Source organism: Rhea americana, unplaced genomic scaffold, assembly GCF_003343005.1.
Source record: "Rhea americana isolate MKP2758 unplaced genomic scaffold, rheAme1 scaffold_251, whole genome shotgun sequence".
Classification (NCBI taxonomy): Eukaryota; Metazoa; Chordata; class Aves; order Rheiformes; family Rheidae; genus Rhea; species Rhea americana.
This window is the reverse complement of record NW_028186370.1, coordinates 108,610-123,604: the sequence shown is the minus strand read 5'-3', so window position 1 is coordinate 123,604 and position 14,995 is coordinate 108,610.

Here is a 14,995-nt window from a genome sequence, read left to right as displayed (position 1 = left end):
AATAGCTCCAAATCTAGATTGTTCTAAATAATTGAAAATTCCTAACTGTCCAAGTTCTATCTAAATATGCTTAGGTTATGTGAATATATATGAATTTTAAAGGTAATTTTCTTTCAGGCTGTCAGCCCAACCTCTGTATTTCAAAGAATCCAAGCAGGTCAAGAAGCTTCAGTGAGACGTAACTAAGTTTCAGACTGGTCAAGTAACACAAACTCCTGTTTATTGCCTCCCTCAGAAAAGCAGTAAATGTAAGTTTAAGGCAATTTAAAGCTGAATTTTCAATAGCTTTTGTGCAGTGTACACATATTTTATATATACTAACAATTGCTATCATGCCTAGTTGGTTTGCTTCAGTGCAATCACGCAAACATGTATCTAAATGATACTGAGAGTCTGTAGCTGCCTGATAGCACTCACAAAAAATACTACAACAGTATCTAAAGTCGTTTGCCATGATATTTGGAACTCCATAAGTCTGGCATTCAGAGAACAAACGATACTTGGCTAGCAAGGAACACATCCACACAGTTCAGCAACCTACTTTTCTCCTAAAGGGGAAAAAAACAAACAAACAAACAAACAAAAAAAACCCACTAATTCTATCCCATTAATATTATGATAATATACCTCAAGTCATTTCCATCATGCTGTATTTTTCTCAATTTATATTTCAGTATAAATTATCACTAGAAGCAGTCATACTAATGCACCCCACTTCATAGCAGAAAAGAGGCACACATGCAGATACACACACACACATATGTATATACTCTTTTAGTGCAGAAAATGTTTCAGAAATCCCCTCTTGTTCTTAACTCTCTAACAAAATAAAGCTTTACCTGAATAGTTTGGACCTGAAAAGTTTTCTTTTTACACAGTTCTAGCTAGTAAAGGATTTTTTTATCTTTACTTATTATTAAACATTATTGTTGGCAAATAGCAGTTGATTTATTAAATGCAGATATAACAAGTGGCTCCTCCCAGCCCTAGTACCTTGCTGTTGTGCCCTTCAGGACTGCTTCAGCAGAGCCATAGCAAAAGTGATTCCCTTGTTCTCCTGCCGGTGATGCTAGGCACGACATCCCATTGCTTTAAATTAATATTTTATTGAAACTGCTGCCTCAAGTCTTGCTGGAGAAAATTATAGACAAGGAAGTCTGGTTTTATTGTATCCTTTGCAGACAGCTAAGAGCAAATATGATAAATAGTACATAAAGTATGAGATAATAAAAACTCAATTAAGTGTTGTCCCTGTACACAAGCTGTATCAGGAAACTGTTATTAAATGTTCCCAAACTCTACAGGAAACTGAGATGGGCCTCCTTGTCTACTTGTAGCAGTCACTGGGAGTTTTCCWATTTCCCAGCCACAGGACTAAAAGCTACCCTCCAGGAAATGTTTCAAACTGCATGAAGGGCATCAAGGCTCCACCACGGCTCTGCATGTGTGCTTCACGAGGTATACGCACAACCAGAATATTGGGGCTTTTATTTTTCTTTTTTTTTCTTTTGTAATACCTTTTATACTCTGAGGAGATGAGCCAGGTCAGCCCTCAGCAGCAGAGGTTATGTGCAACAGGCCCAGGAAACCAATCACAGCACCTGTTCTTCTGGCATCTGAATGCTCCTCCACCCCTAGGAGACATATGTGAATGCAAATACCTGTTTATCAAGCGTACAGCAGACCTCATTATGTTTAGCTGGTGTCACATATCCATTTTTGGCACAGGTATGAATGACAGTACATAGAAAAACATCACGAGCATGAAGCAAGGGTAGCATAGAGCTAGGAGCCAAGATACTTTAAGAGGAGCCCTTGACCACAGCAGAGAGGCATCAGCTCCCAGCTCCTGGTGAGCTCCAAACTTTTAGCACCTTTTCAGAGTGCAAATGCAGTTACATGGATCATTCTGTTAATTGCCTCTTGCCACTGGAGCAACAGCATCTCATGGCTGCTAAAGAGTTTCTACAAGCATTTTTGCTTTGTGCTTTCCTTTCTCACTGTAATCTAACACACTACATGGCCAAGTTTGCAAGCTGGGCTCYCATTATGCTTCATACTTCAATACACACGTAATGAAAGGAGCATCCCCACCTCAGGTGGCTGTTCTGTTCTTTATACCTAATGGTGCATTTTGACTCTGCATACAGTGTTCATAGGATCATACGGTAATTCAGGTTGGAAAGGATTTGAGCAGGTCCCTAGTCCAACCTTGTACGCAAAGCACAGTCAAAATGAGGTCAGGCCATATTACTGAGGGCATTATCCAGTCTGGTCTTGAAAAACTCCAAGGATGGAGACTGTAGATACTCTCTGGGCAATCCAGTCCATTGCTTGACACACCTTATGGTCAGAAAGCTTTTATTGATATCCAGCTTGAACCTCTCATTTCAATTTAGTCCTGTTGTCTCATCCTTCCATCATGTTCCACCACTGTGAAGGATCTGGCCCCATCATCTTGCTGACTCACAAGTATCAGAAGGCTGCTATTAGGTCCCCCCACATAGCTATCTCTTCTCCAAGCTGAACAAACACAGTTCCCTTAGCCTCTCCTCACAGGCTCCAGCYCCCGACCATCTTGGTGACCCTTCACTGAAATTGCTTCCTGTGTTGAGGGGAACCAAAACTRTGCCTTTGGATTCAGCTTATTTCATCCTCTGGGCCAGTATGGCTTGAGTTTCTTCAAGTAATCCCTGACTTGATCCATATCTAATGCTGGTAGCTCTATTTTTTCCCCAACCATTTCATTAACAACATRGGCCTGGAAGACCTTGCTTGTGAAGACTGGGGCAAAGCATGCATTAAATACCTCGCCCTTCTCAGTGTCCAGYAGCACTAGATCACCTGCCACATTCAGCAATGGGCCAGAATTTCCTTGCTCAGCCCTTTATTATTAATCTAGAAAGAGAAGCTCTTGTTGTTGCCCTTGACATACTTTGCAAATATTAACTCCCATGCTGCTTTGGCTTTCTTGATATTATTCCTACATGAGCAAGTAACGTTTCTAAAATACTCCTTTGTAGGTTGTTCCTGCTGAAAAACAAATCTAACACATTTTTAAATACTAGAGCGAAGCAAGGAGAAGGAGCGTGTGGAGGGTAAAGAATAAAAGATAACCACTAACCTCAAATGATCAAAAGTTAAGGACAGGGCCAACTTCCTAAATGTACTTAAGGCAATTAGAAACATAAATAAATAAGGCCACTTGAAAAATCCTATCAGGTTTTGGTATGTACCTTTCAGAGAATAGGAGCACCAATGTATGTACAGGTTTCCTTGAGCAAAAGCCCAAGCAGGTCCAAATTTCAGCTCCCAGACTCGCTGTCCTGCTTCCTAGACTTTGTGGTTGCATAAAACTTCAGCATAAGCCAAATCAAGAAGCATAATTCCCCAAATTATCCAAGCTTGAAACAAAAACATTAGCAAACTTTTTTTTGACAACTTATTAAAGGCAAATTAACTAGAGAATATGAGAGCTCTTAAAAAGAAAATTAAACAAGGCATGAAGATTGATGAATCTCTTTTGTAAGATGTGACTCTGTGGCTATGCTATGAATTTGTTTTATCTTCTATTGGAGCTCAATCTTCCTATAGGTCAATACGAAAGAYTTTTGCTAGAGGGGACTTTAAGACGCTATTTCAGGCTTCAGCCAAAATAAATCATAAATCAAGAAGTCCATCTGTCACTGCTTCTGAAACAAAGTTAATTCTACCAGTCAAAAATGATAAATATAAGTGCTTAAGCTTACATTTGTTAAACACTCTCTAAGCTTGCAATCATTTTGAGCCCTTTGAAAATCATTCTGAACTTAAATCCAAGGAGAGCCTTATTTTGCTCTTTCTCATGTTGTTTTCTTTTAGAGTGATCTTTTGTTTACTTGTGAACATTTTTACAATACTTGCAACTCTCCTTACAAAGGACAGCACAGTGGGTTCTGCTTTGTGTGTTTTCTCTTTGGTGGCCCTTCTGTTTGTATAGGATCAATGCTATTGAGGCATGTCCATGTGGTAATCCAAAGGAATAATACAAAGAAAATAGTAAAGGAAATCAAAAGAGTAAAACTAAATATAATGTGTCTTCTTTCTGTGATCCAAAGATCAGAAGGAGGAAAAAGAGAAAAAGGAGATACAGATAGTGCCAGGTAACTCGAATGGACTGAATGTAAAAATTTACAAAAGTGGGTTCTCAGGTACTACCTAGATTACAACACAACCAACAGAGAATGATGGTTATATGTAAAAATCATTCATCATAGACAAGAGAGGATGGGACACTGTGACTAATGTGTTCAGTCATCTGAAATAAAGACATTGAACTTCTCTTATGCTCCTTATGATGTTTTCACTGATTTCACACAGAATTTCGGATTACAGACAGGTAATTTCATCCACCCACAATCTCTAATTTAGGACCTAACAACTCCACATTGACACTTGGGCACAGATTGTTGCTGCTTGAAAGCATTATTTGCTCAGAAGTTCCATGTTCATTTCTGATAGTCTCCCTTACTTCAATTATGGTAAGAATTTCCTCTAAAGCAGTTAGCCATTTTTCTAGAAAATGTATGTCATCCTAAGTCTTTCTTTCTGCCAGATAACATCAGCTAGCTTCTCTGAACATGAGATGGCATGTATTTCCAAAAGCATTTTTGCTCTATTCATCCTTCCCTGCCTTTAAGAAGACAGKTATTATAAAGTCCATCAAAACACATTCTCTGGCACTGCACCTGCTGAAGGACCAACTGTTACTCAGTGATGTAGGCTTCATGTAACAGGGCAAGAGCAAGCAAGAAGCCCAATAGCCCTATACTGACATACCCAGCATGCAACATGAGAACACACTGCAGGACTTATTTACTCTCCTGGTAGGGTGAAAGAATTCACCGCAGGAGGATGCGCTTGCCAGTCCCAGAAACCACCAGGAGCATTAAGTTGACTGAAAAGCATTCATCCTCCCAAGAAGGTGACTTGCTATGTTCATTCAACACATCACATTAATCTTTTTTTTTTTTAATTGCTGATTGTGGTGGGATTTTTTATCAAATTTCATTTGCAAATTTAAGCCAACTGCAGTGTAGCAGAATCCTTAGCCACTGGCAGCGAGGCAAGCATCCCTTGCCTTCCTCAGAAAACAAGTGCACCCATGGCAGAACAATCCGTATTGCATTCCTCCTTTACAGTTTGCTAGCGGAGATAAGCTGAGCTGTCTATCTCAGGAAAGTTGTGCTTATTCTGCACGACGCGAGTGATGAATCATGGATGCCTAGGTGACTAGGAATTTGCTCTTAACCACAGCACGGAGCAAGGAGACAAAAAATTGAGACTTGAAAGCAAATATACTGAAAATTAATACTCATAACTCTTCAGATACACTATTCCTACTTTAATCATCTTTTTTTTTTTTTTTTTTTTTTTTGAATAAAGGCTTTTGTATATGCTGAGGGAAGATTTACAGCAATAGAAACTTGTGTATTAATGATTGATTGCTTATTTGCCAGCTTGCCGGGGTTGGGGAGTGTCCCCAGGTGATGGTAAGGACTGGAGAAGAGGAATGAAGACTCGTCTACTGTCATCTTGCACATGATCAATGCTGGAGGCAGGTACTCCAGCTGTTATTTTTCCTACTCTATGAGTGAATCTGTAACTAATTTTTGATTTTCCTTGACAAGAGGTTCTTGAACCTAGAATTAAATAAACTGAAAAGATGACCCTGTTGTCTGCATCATATTCACTGGGAGTTCATCGGTATCAGTGCTGGAGAAAACAATAGCATTTCTATCTCTTTCTCCACTCTGAATGGTGTGTCAGGGGGAAAAAARCACATATCCCCTGCAGAAGACAATCCAGAAGCTGCAAAAATTCCCTGGTATGAGTCCAGAGACATAGGATAAATTCATTAAGAGATGAAGAAAGCATCACTGCAGGTTTTGTCTTATAAGAAACGAGATTTTATAGCAATAGTTTCTGGAATACACAGCAAGAGATAGGGAAAAGTTTTCCCATTGCTACCTCCTGGCTTTCAGACACTTTCATTTTCTTCTGTACTCTTTACTGCAACAGTAGTCCCAGCTCTCTCTGAAAGCGAACTCCACCCTAGATGCTATCACTGGATTTATTGCTATAAAACAGAAAAACATATGGAAAACATAAGATACCTTCAGAAAGAAGAATTGTGTTCAAAAGTAGACATGTTCAAATGCAACGATTCAAGCTGCCAATGGTATATCTTCTGGCATGATAAAGACAGCCAGCAGCACATGCAAGTGAGAGGGAGGTTAGTTTTGGAACATGTACATCTCAGAAAAGGGGAAGCAGATGACAGAGGTGCCTATGTAAAAGCGCAAGGAYAAAGGGACAAAAGAGACAGGAGAAAAAATAACAGGATGGAATGAGAAAACACAGCTAAGTCTCTTCAAAACATCCACACAGTTACATTATAGGAAAAGACCTTTTTAATCCAGCTTTTCTGTATAAATAACAGCTGAACTTGACACAAGGGTGTTATGGAAGAATTAAGAGGCAAAGAGGTGATTTGAGCAATCTGAAGATGGAGAAAAGTCACAAGATAAATTTTTGTACTAGAATGTGTATAATAATGAGATATTTGAAACACCTTGATTTACAGTGGATCACAGTTTCACCCTTAACTACACAAAATTTTAAAGTGGTTATTTAACAGGACCTGTGGTTTTTTTTTGTTTTGTTTTGTTTTTTTTTGGTGGTGGGGGGGGAAAGAGTAAGGATTTCATTTATAGCAACTGGGTAGCCCGAGTAACCGTAACTCCTCAGTGAGGAAAGTAAGAATTTCCCAGAGATTTTTGGCAAAATGAGGGGTTAGTCCTAGCAGTAATTCATTTGTTATGTTATCACACATAGTCAAACAGGGACTGGCATACTGCACATATAAGATGATGAACAATAACTTGTGAAATGCTTTGCTTTACTATTCAKCCATCACCAGGTCATAAAGACAAGAATGTACACAGTTGCTTGTTGAMAGGAGCACACGCTTTCAAAATCTGGGAGTCCTTTATCGCAAAGGACCATCTTAGGACCATTAAGCCCACCGTCCCAATGGGCTAGAGGCTGTGTGTCTCCCGACATCATAGATTTAATCAGATTTAAGATGCATGCACACACACTTTTTTTGGGGGGGGGCGGGCTATAGTTATTAAATAGTTACTTCAGAGGTTCTCTGGATCTCTGCCCTTAGCTGCATGYGCTTGTACAGCAGGCGACATAAAACACTGTAAAAAAAATCAGCCTCAAAGGGCATACAGACTAAAGAGACAAAAGGGTAGAAAGAAGTAATTCTGAAGAACAATTCTGCTCATCTTATGGATGAAAAACCTGCTGCAGAGATTGACTTGTTGAATCAAGAAAGCTTAGGCAGAACCAGGAATTCAAAATTCAGATCTGTTTTTGGTAATGGGTACCAGCAGTCATCCATGCCTCCTTCATAAAATTCCTGTATCTTTTCACGTGCAAAAGCAGAGTTTAATATTCTTTTTTTATTACTTGATTTTAGTTATGAACCATGAATTAAATAAACAAAAAAAGATATGTATCAGCATGTTCACTTTTTTATATAAAGTGCAATCCTGTCTCCAGTTACACACACCACAAAGTCTTAATTACTTTAAATGACCTTCTCTGCACCTCTCCTAGAATAAAGGTTAAGTGACTTAAGGCAGCCAGCAGACCATGCCCATGCTGAATCTCTCTCCTATGAGCTCATTCTCTGTCACATAGCTTACAGTTCAGATAGCTCATTATATTTAAATAAAATGCAGATTGCAGTTTTGTATCTTTTTTTTGTATCTTTTTGTAACTTTTGTATCAAACTGTGCATTCTCTCAAACACATTCTKATTTCTTTCTATGTTTGTGATAACAATATCTAACTTATTTCCGCTTCTGTAAGCTTCCCTCCCAGTTTGACACTCTTGGCTACAGCTCTGGTTGGCTAAGTTTTGCCGTAAGAAGACTATTACTTAAGATCCTYCAGCTCTGGAGAAGCCTGGGAACAGAATCAGTCCCAGAGACATTTGATGCCTTCAAAGATGACACAAGCTGTGCTTTTATTTACAGAAATGTGCTATAGCCTTAGAGCAGGCACTTATATCCAATATAAGTGAGKAAAAAAGCAAAGGCCCCTCTGCTACACAGGGCTTTGCACAAAGTGCGCAAAGAAGCACAAACTTCTCATATTGCCTTGCATTCCTTGTGTGACTTCAGGAGCAACTAGGCCTCATAATCTCAGCTTTCAAATCACTTATTGCCATTCTACCACTGAAGACCTTCACTAATCATAGAATCAGTAAGATTGGAAGGGACCTCTGAAGATCATCTAGTCCAACCTCCCTGCTCAGCAGGGTCACCTAGAGCAGGTTAGACAGGGTTGCATCCAGGTGGGCCTTGAAGATCTCCAGAGAAGGGGACTCTACAACCTCTCTGGGCAACCTTATCCAGTGCTCTGTCACTCTCTAATAGGAATATTAATAGGAATATGAACTTCTTAGCCTTCTATTAATGAGTAATTTGTACTTGGTGAAGCTTTCAGATATGTTGTCTGCATTAGACATCAACATTACAACTCAGTATTCACCATCACCTTTAAATGCAGTAGAAATTTAATTATAAGTGATCATCTGAAACTCAGGTTTACCTGGATCTCTGTCTAGATCAGAAGTAGTATCTTCCAGTACTGCAAAGCCTGAATATGTGACTCAAGAAATTGCAATGCAACCACTCTCTGTGGAAGCCCAACATTAAAAAGACAAAACAAAATTTGCTTTATTATGCCAACTAAAATATGTATACTGAAATGTATAATCTGTTTTACTACAGGCTGTGTGCACCCATTTTTTGCAGCCTGATTTACAGTAAGTCAACCAGTTCATTTTTTATATAGCTTGGCTAAGGATGAACTTGTCCACATGTACGGAACTGCAGAAATTCATACCATGTCTAAATATTTTCTTTTAAGAAATTAATCTGGCTTTGGCCCAAAACAAAGGAAGATAAAGCAGATGTAGTCACATTCCAGCACTCAAGCTGCTGCTGAAAATCTTATAATTGAAAAATACTGCTGAATTTCAATATAAAGTTTAGTTAGGAAACAAAAGTTGCACACAAAATATAAAGTATGCAGCAATTTTGCAAGCAAGTATTTTTTTAATGCAAACATCAGGCAAAGGCAAATGGCTCTACCTGAATAGATTAGCAATTTGCCATCAAATGTTCCCCTTTATATATGTGAAACAGTGAATATTTCAGAAAGTATCAAGACAATAGTGCAGCCAATAGCATATCATGCTGCAGCTGTGCAGAGATAGGGAGTGCCAAAGAACATCTCCAGTCCCGTGGCTATCTGGGACTCCCACATTAGCTGCACATTTCCCACTCTAACAAGACAGAGAGTATTATTCTATAACCACTATCTCTTCTTCAGTTTTCTTGACACTAAAAAAGGTGGCAGAAGCAGATCCAGAACATGTTTGCCCACATCCTAAGAACATAATACTGTGACAATGATAAAGACATTTAATGTTTAAGTTTACCAAAATATCCAATCAGTCTTCCAATTATATGCTATTTCTGTTCGGCAAAATACATTCCAGAGATATAAAATAGAATCACTGAATCACAGAATGGCTGTGACTGGAAGAAAGCCCAGAGATCATCTAGTCCAAACCCCTGCAGTGGCTCTTTTTGCCTTGGAAATGGTCATTAGGTATTCTTTATACGAAAGTCTCCATGTATTTTAATAGTAAAATACAGTTTTTACGTTGAAGGACAAAGTTGAAATGGATATTTCAAAATCTGTCTAATCTGTAAGGCAAGAATAAAAACTACAGAATCACAGAATCACAGAATGGGTAAGRTTGGAAGGGACCTCCGGAGATCATCTAGTCCAACACCCCTGCTCAGCAGGGTCACCTAGAGCATGTTAGACAGGGTTGCATCCAGGCGGGCCTTGAAGATCTCCAAAGAAGGGGACTCCACCACCTCTCTGGGCAACCTGRTCCAGTGCTCTGTCACTCTCACAGGGAAGAAATTCCTCCGCACATTCAGGCAGAACATCCTGTGGTTCAATTTCTGCCCATTGCCTCCGGTCCTGTCACACGGGACAACTGAAAAGAGTTTGTCCCCATCCCCTTGGCACCCTCCCTTCAGGTACTTGTACRCATTGATAAAATCCCCCCTCAGTCTTCTCTTCCCCAGGCTAAAGAGGCCCAGCTCTCACAGCTATTCCTCATAGGGCAGGTGCTCCAGCCCTCTGACCATCCTCGTAGCCCTACGCTGGACTCTCTCCAGTAGCTCCAGGTCTCTCTTGCACTGGGGAGCCCAGAACTGGACACAGTACTCCAGGCCTCACCAGGGCTGAGTAGAGGGGCAGCATCACCTCGCTCCACCTGCTGGCAACAGTCTTCCTAATGCACCCCAGGACACCATTGGCTTTCTTGGCCACAAGGGCACATTGCTGGCTCATGGTCAACTTGTCATCCACCAGCACTCCCAGGTCCTTCTCTGCACAGCTGCTCTCCAGAAGGTCAGCCCCCAGCTTGTCCTGGTGCCTAGGGTTACTCTTCCCTAGATGCAGGATCCTGCACTTGCCCTTGTTAAACCTCATGAGGTTCCTCTTCACCCAGCTCTCCAGCCTCTCCAGGTCTCTCTGAATGGCAGCACAGCCCTCTGGTGTGTCAGTCACTCCTCCCAGCTTGGGATCATCAGCAAAATTGCTGAGGATGCACTCTGTCCCTTTGTACAGGTCATAAATAATTAAATTGAGATATCAGTAATGCATATATGTTTATGTGCATGTGTATGAAGAAACAATATAGCTTATTTAAAAAGAAAAAAAATACAACCACAAATTGCTGAAAGAATCATTATTCCAGTTTTCTAAGTACTTCTGAACTGATTTGTGTTAAAACTTTTACAAAAATGAAAAATGTTTCCATTTACCGTATAATGCAATATATTCTTTGTGAAAAGCTTTAAGTGCCTTTACTTACTTCATTATTAGTAAGAATTTCCATTTAGGCATTAGCTTTTTTTTTTTTTTTTTTTTTAAAATTTTCAATCAAAAAAATAAATAAATAACCCTGAATAATGGGGGTTTATAAAGCTGCTACTTTTTAAACAGCCATAACACCTTCTTTTATAAGCGCAGTTTATTTTGAGTGCTTTGTTGATGTGATAAACCTTTTCTACCAGAACCAGAGCATCTACTCAAATGCTAATGGAAGTGAATGTAATTTGTACTGTTGCTGAATCAACTTTTCACACTTTAATTTGCATTTGAATAAGACTTCAATTTTTTCAATATGAAACATATTTTAATAGTGTTTCAAGACCTTGAACAAACTGACATACTGTTATTGCCATCAATTTCAAAGTATGTTGATTTCTTTATAATAGCAACTAATAATACTGAGTAGCTTTTTATACTTACTCATTTTCTTCCACTGATGAGCAGAATCTGGAGAGGCATTAGAATAATCTAGAGCTCTTAGATTAAACTATTATACCGACTATTTCCATATGGATCAAAACCAACTGTATGTGCCATTCTGCCAATGCAGATTCATCTCAGTTCACCATAACTAACCAGGGTTTGGAGATCTAACTTTTAGAGATTTAATACTCTTCCCATAGTCACCAGCAGGCATGCAGCGACTTTTCTTTTTATTCCTCCACAACACTTAAAAAAAAAAAAAAAAAAAAAAAAAAAAAAAACAGATAGACATACTTAGTTTTTATCAGAACAGAATATAAAATAATATTGAATGTATTCTAATGTATTCTATAAACAATGCAATGTCTGAACTTGGACTACTGGATTTAGTTCTGGTCTTCCCATCTCATTTAAAGGATAACTGAAGTGAAACAGATAACAGAGACATGCAAAGTACATTTGAGCAGGGAAGAACCTGATGCAAAATGATAGAGCTATATAAAAAAAAAAGGTACAAAAAAGAAACAATATATTCTATTTTCCTACAAGAGAAGAATACCTACTGATAATCTACAAAATCATTTGTATAAGACCATCAACATTTCAAATTGCTAATGCATAAATATATAATGAGAATATTCATATTTACATTACAGAAAATAAATGTTGCAAACATATGATCATGTGTGAATCAATAAAGCTCAAAATTAAGTTTTAGATAGGTCATTTCATATCTGTTTGTTGTAAATGCTCTTTCACTCTTCTCTAAAGAATCATCCACAGAATAATGGACTAAACATATGTGATTGTTTAAGTGAAATTTGACATTATATACAGCTKCTATCTTTAACAACAGAGTGGCATGGTACTGACAAAGGCTTTAAAAAGCATGAAGTCATCAGACACAGACATCCAAAATCAGATCCACTATGGACACTACTTTAGCCAAGAAAGGAACATCACAAAGAATTTCTATCCTGTACAGCATAGGACTTCCTGTCATCTGAGATGTAGTAAGGACATGCGGCAATATTTAGACAAAATATACTATGTATATCATATGTAGGGTTTACGTCACATCTGTGAGTCCCAGCAAATGCTGGAGAAGTATGTCTGTAACATTCAGGGACGCTTTCAAAAAATACAGGATTTTCAGAGTCTTTAAAATAACCAACAGTGCAGTAAGCCATTGGCTAATGAAAGAGTGAACATAAAATGTGCACAAACACTACTGACTCCTGCACGTTTCACATAACTCCTTTCCTACAAAGTCACGTGAAGACCTTCAAGAACAWGCAGGAAATTGAAGAACCTCTAACAAGCAAAAATGGAAAAATCTGTAATGAACATACTGAAATAGTAAAACTTTTACTGTTTTGACCATATTTAATCAGCTGATTAAAAACTGAAATACAGGCAATCTGCAAGATAAATGCTCTAAAAAGCATACCAGAGAGTAATGATTACTGCTGTGCTCTTWAGAAAAAAGAAATTGGAAACCACAAGAAAAACAAAAATCATTGCAGATGAACAAAGGGCCAAGTAAGGTGACACTTTCACCAGTAAGAAAACTAACAATTACAAAGTATGCCCTGCCGCACAGAAGTTCCCATCAGGCAACGAAGAGAAAAATCATCCTGCCCTCTGAATCTCCCTAAGAATAGATGGCATCTGAAGCTAATAAATAACAGCTGATATAGCTGTCAGGAACAATAAAAATACTGCTCGTCAACTAAAAAACACAGTCTGTCATCATGTTCCCGAGTATAAGTAAAGCAGTGCACAAGAGACTTCCAGTCTGGAATCTTCATAAATACACAAGATGTGATGTCATGTTATATACTGGCCACTGAAATGCGTGGCACAATGCCACAGGCAGAGAATTTCCCTGTAAAGCAACTGCCTACATTAACCAAAAAAAAAAAAAAAAAAAAAAAAAAAAAATCCATAGCTTCCCTTCTAACAATCGTAATATTGGACTACCAAATAAAAGACATTTTAATTAACTACATTACAGTAGTTCAAAGAGATGATAACAAAACTCGACAGTATTTAGCCTGTTAATCACCAGCCATATGCTATACTTACCAGGCTGGTAAAAATGTCACCACTGAATTAACAAATAGTTCATGACTTCCCCCAAATTTCTGCTTATCCCTATATGATTGAGCAGTTGTTCAAGAAATCAAGCAGCAAGTGGAGTTCTGCTGCAAAGACTAGGTCCTCACACACAGCCTTGTCTTTCTCAGTTACACTGGATACACTGTATACAGGGTAGTGAAGCATTAAGAAAAACACTAATTTTTGACAGGAACAGGCTTGGATTTTTGTTTAAAAGTATGCTGAAAATGCATTTTTTCTGGGCTAAAAATTAAGGGCAAGAATGCTCCCAGGAAAGCCTGGCATACGTATATATGCTGTTTTGTATCAAGCTCTGATCTGAACTTGGAGTTAAGGAGATGACACACCGTGCAGCCACAGTCACATATGCGACAAAAATCTACTGTTATTATTAATGAGGAAAGTCCATCTCTCCCTTGTCTCCCAGCAAGTCCACATGTGAGTACAGCCACAAGTTTCTTGCACAGAGACTGTAAATATTCTCAGCATCTGAAAATTTGGGAGATGAGGTGACGAGCTCTGGAGGATGAGGAGGTTTCTTGGACTTGGAGTCTAWGGAGTTGCAGAGTCCATGAATTGATTTTTTTAATGTTTATGCTCCTCAGATACTTAGAACCAGAAACCATTTTTCCTTTGACCAGTATCACAAGGGCAAGCTCAGCTCTTTTTTTCAGCATCTGTGCAGATATCTTTAGATTGAAGCACGCTTAGTATCTGTTTTCTCAATCTGCTGTCTAAAAATGGAGTCGTATTAGAGTATGAGGAAGAGGAGCTGAAAGAACATATAAGCTATATCCAACAAGAACCTGGTGACCAGAGAACAACTCATACTTTCTATGTTGCTCCAACATACTCATTTGCAGTTTGGGCAAGTCCAAACAGTACCCCTACTCAACTTGTTAGGGCAGTTGTTTTCTGGAAGCAGGGATAGATACGGAGGTTCCCTAAGAGGGACGCAAAGTAAATACAAGCCTCAGTCTCATCAGAGAGTCTCTCTGAGAACTGATTCAAGCTGGTTGCTATTTTTACATTGCTTATTTCCTTTACCTCTGACATCAAGGTCCTCCACATACAGTCCTGCAACTCAAACTCCGTATTATTTGTAACATCTGGTATTTTACCTAATTGCTTAGTCAGATCAAAGTGCAAGGATAGGACCTGGTGTCTAACAGGGGAACGACAAGAGGACATTGAGACGTACGGCCAGGTATCCTAGGACAGAACTCAGGCAGAGGTCCAGTGCTCTGGAAGCTACCCCTGCCTTCCAGAATGGCAGAGGCTTGGATTTTCCATTACTATTACCATTTCCAACAAAAGTTACTTAACATTATTGTAAGAATTCACCTCAGAGTTTTGAGAAAGTTTTTTTTGTTTTTTCTGAAGGCCTGCAAAAGTGTCAGAGATTGCAATG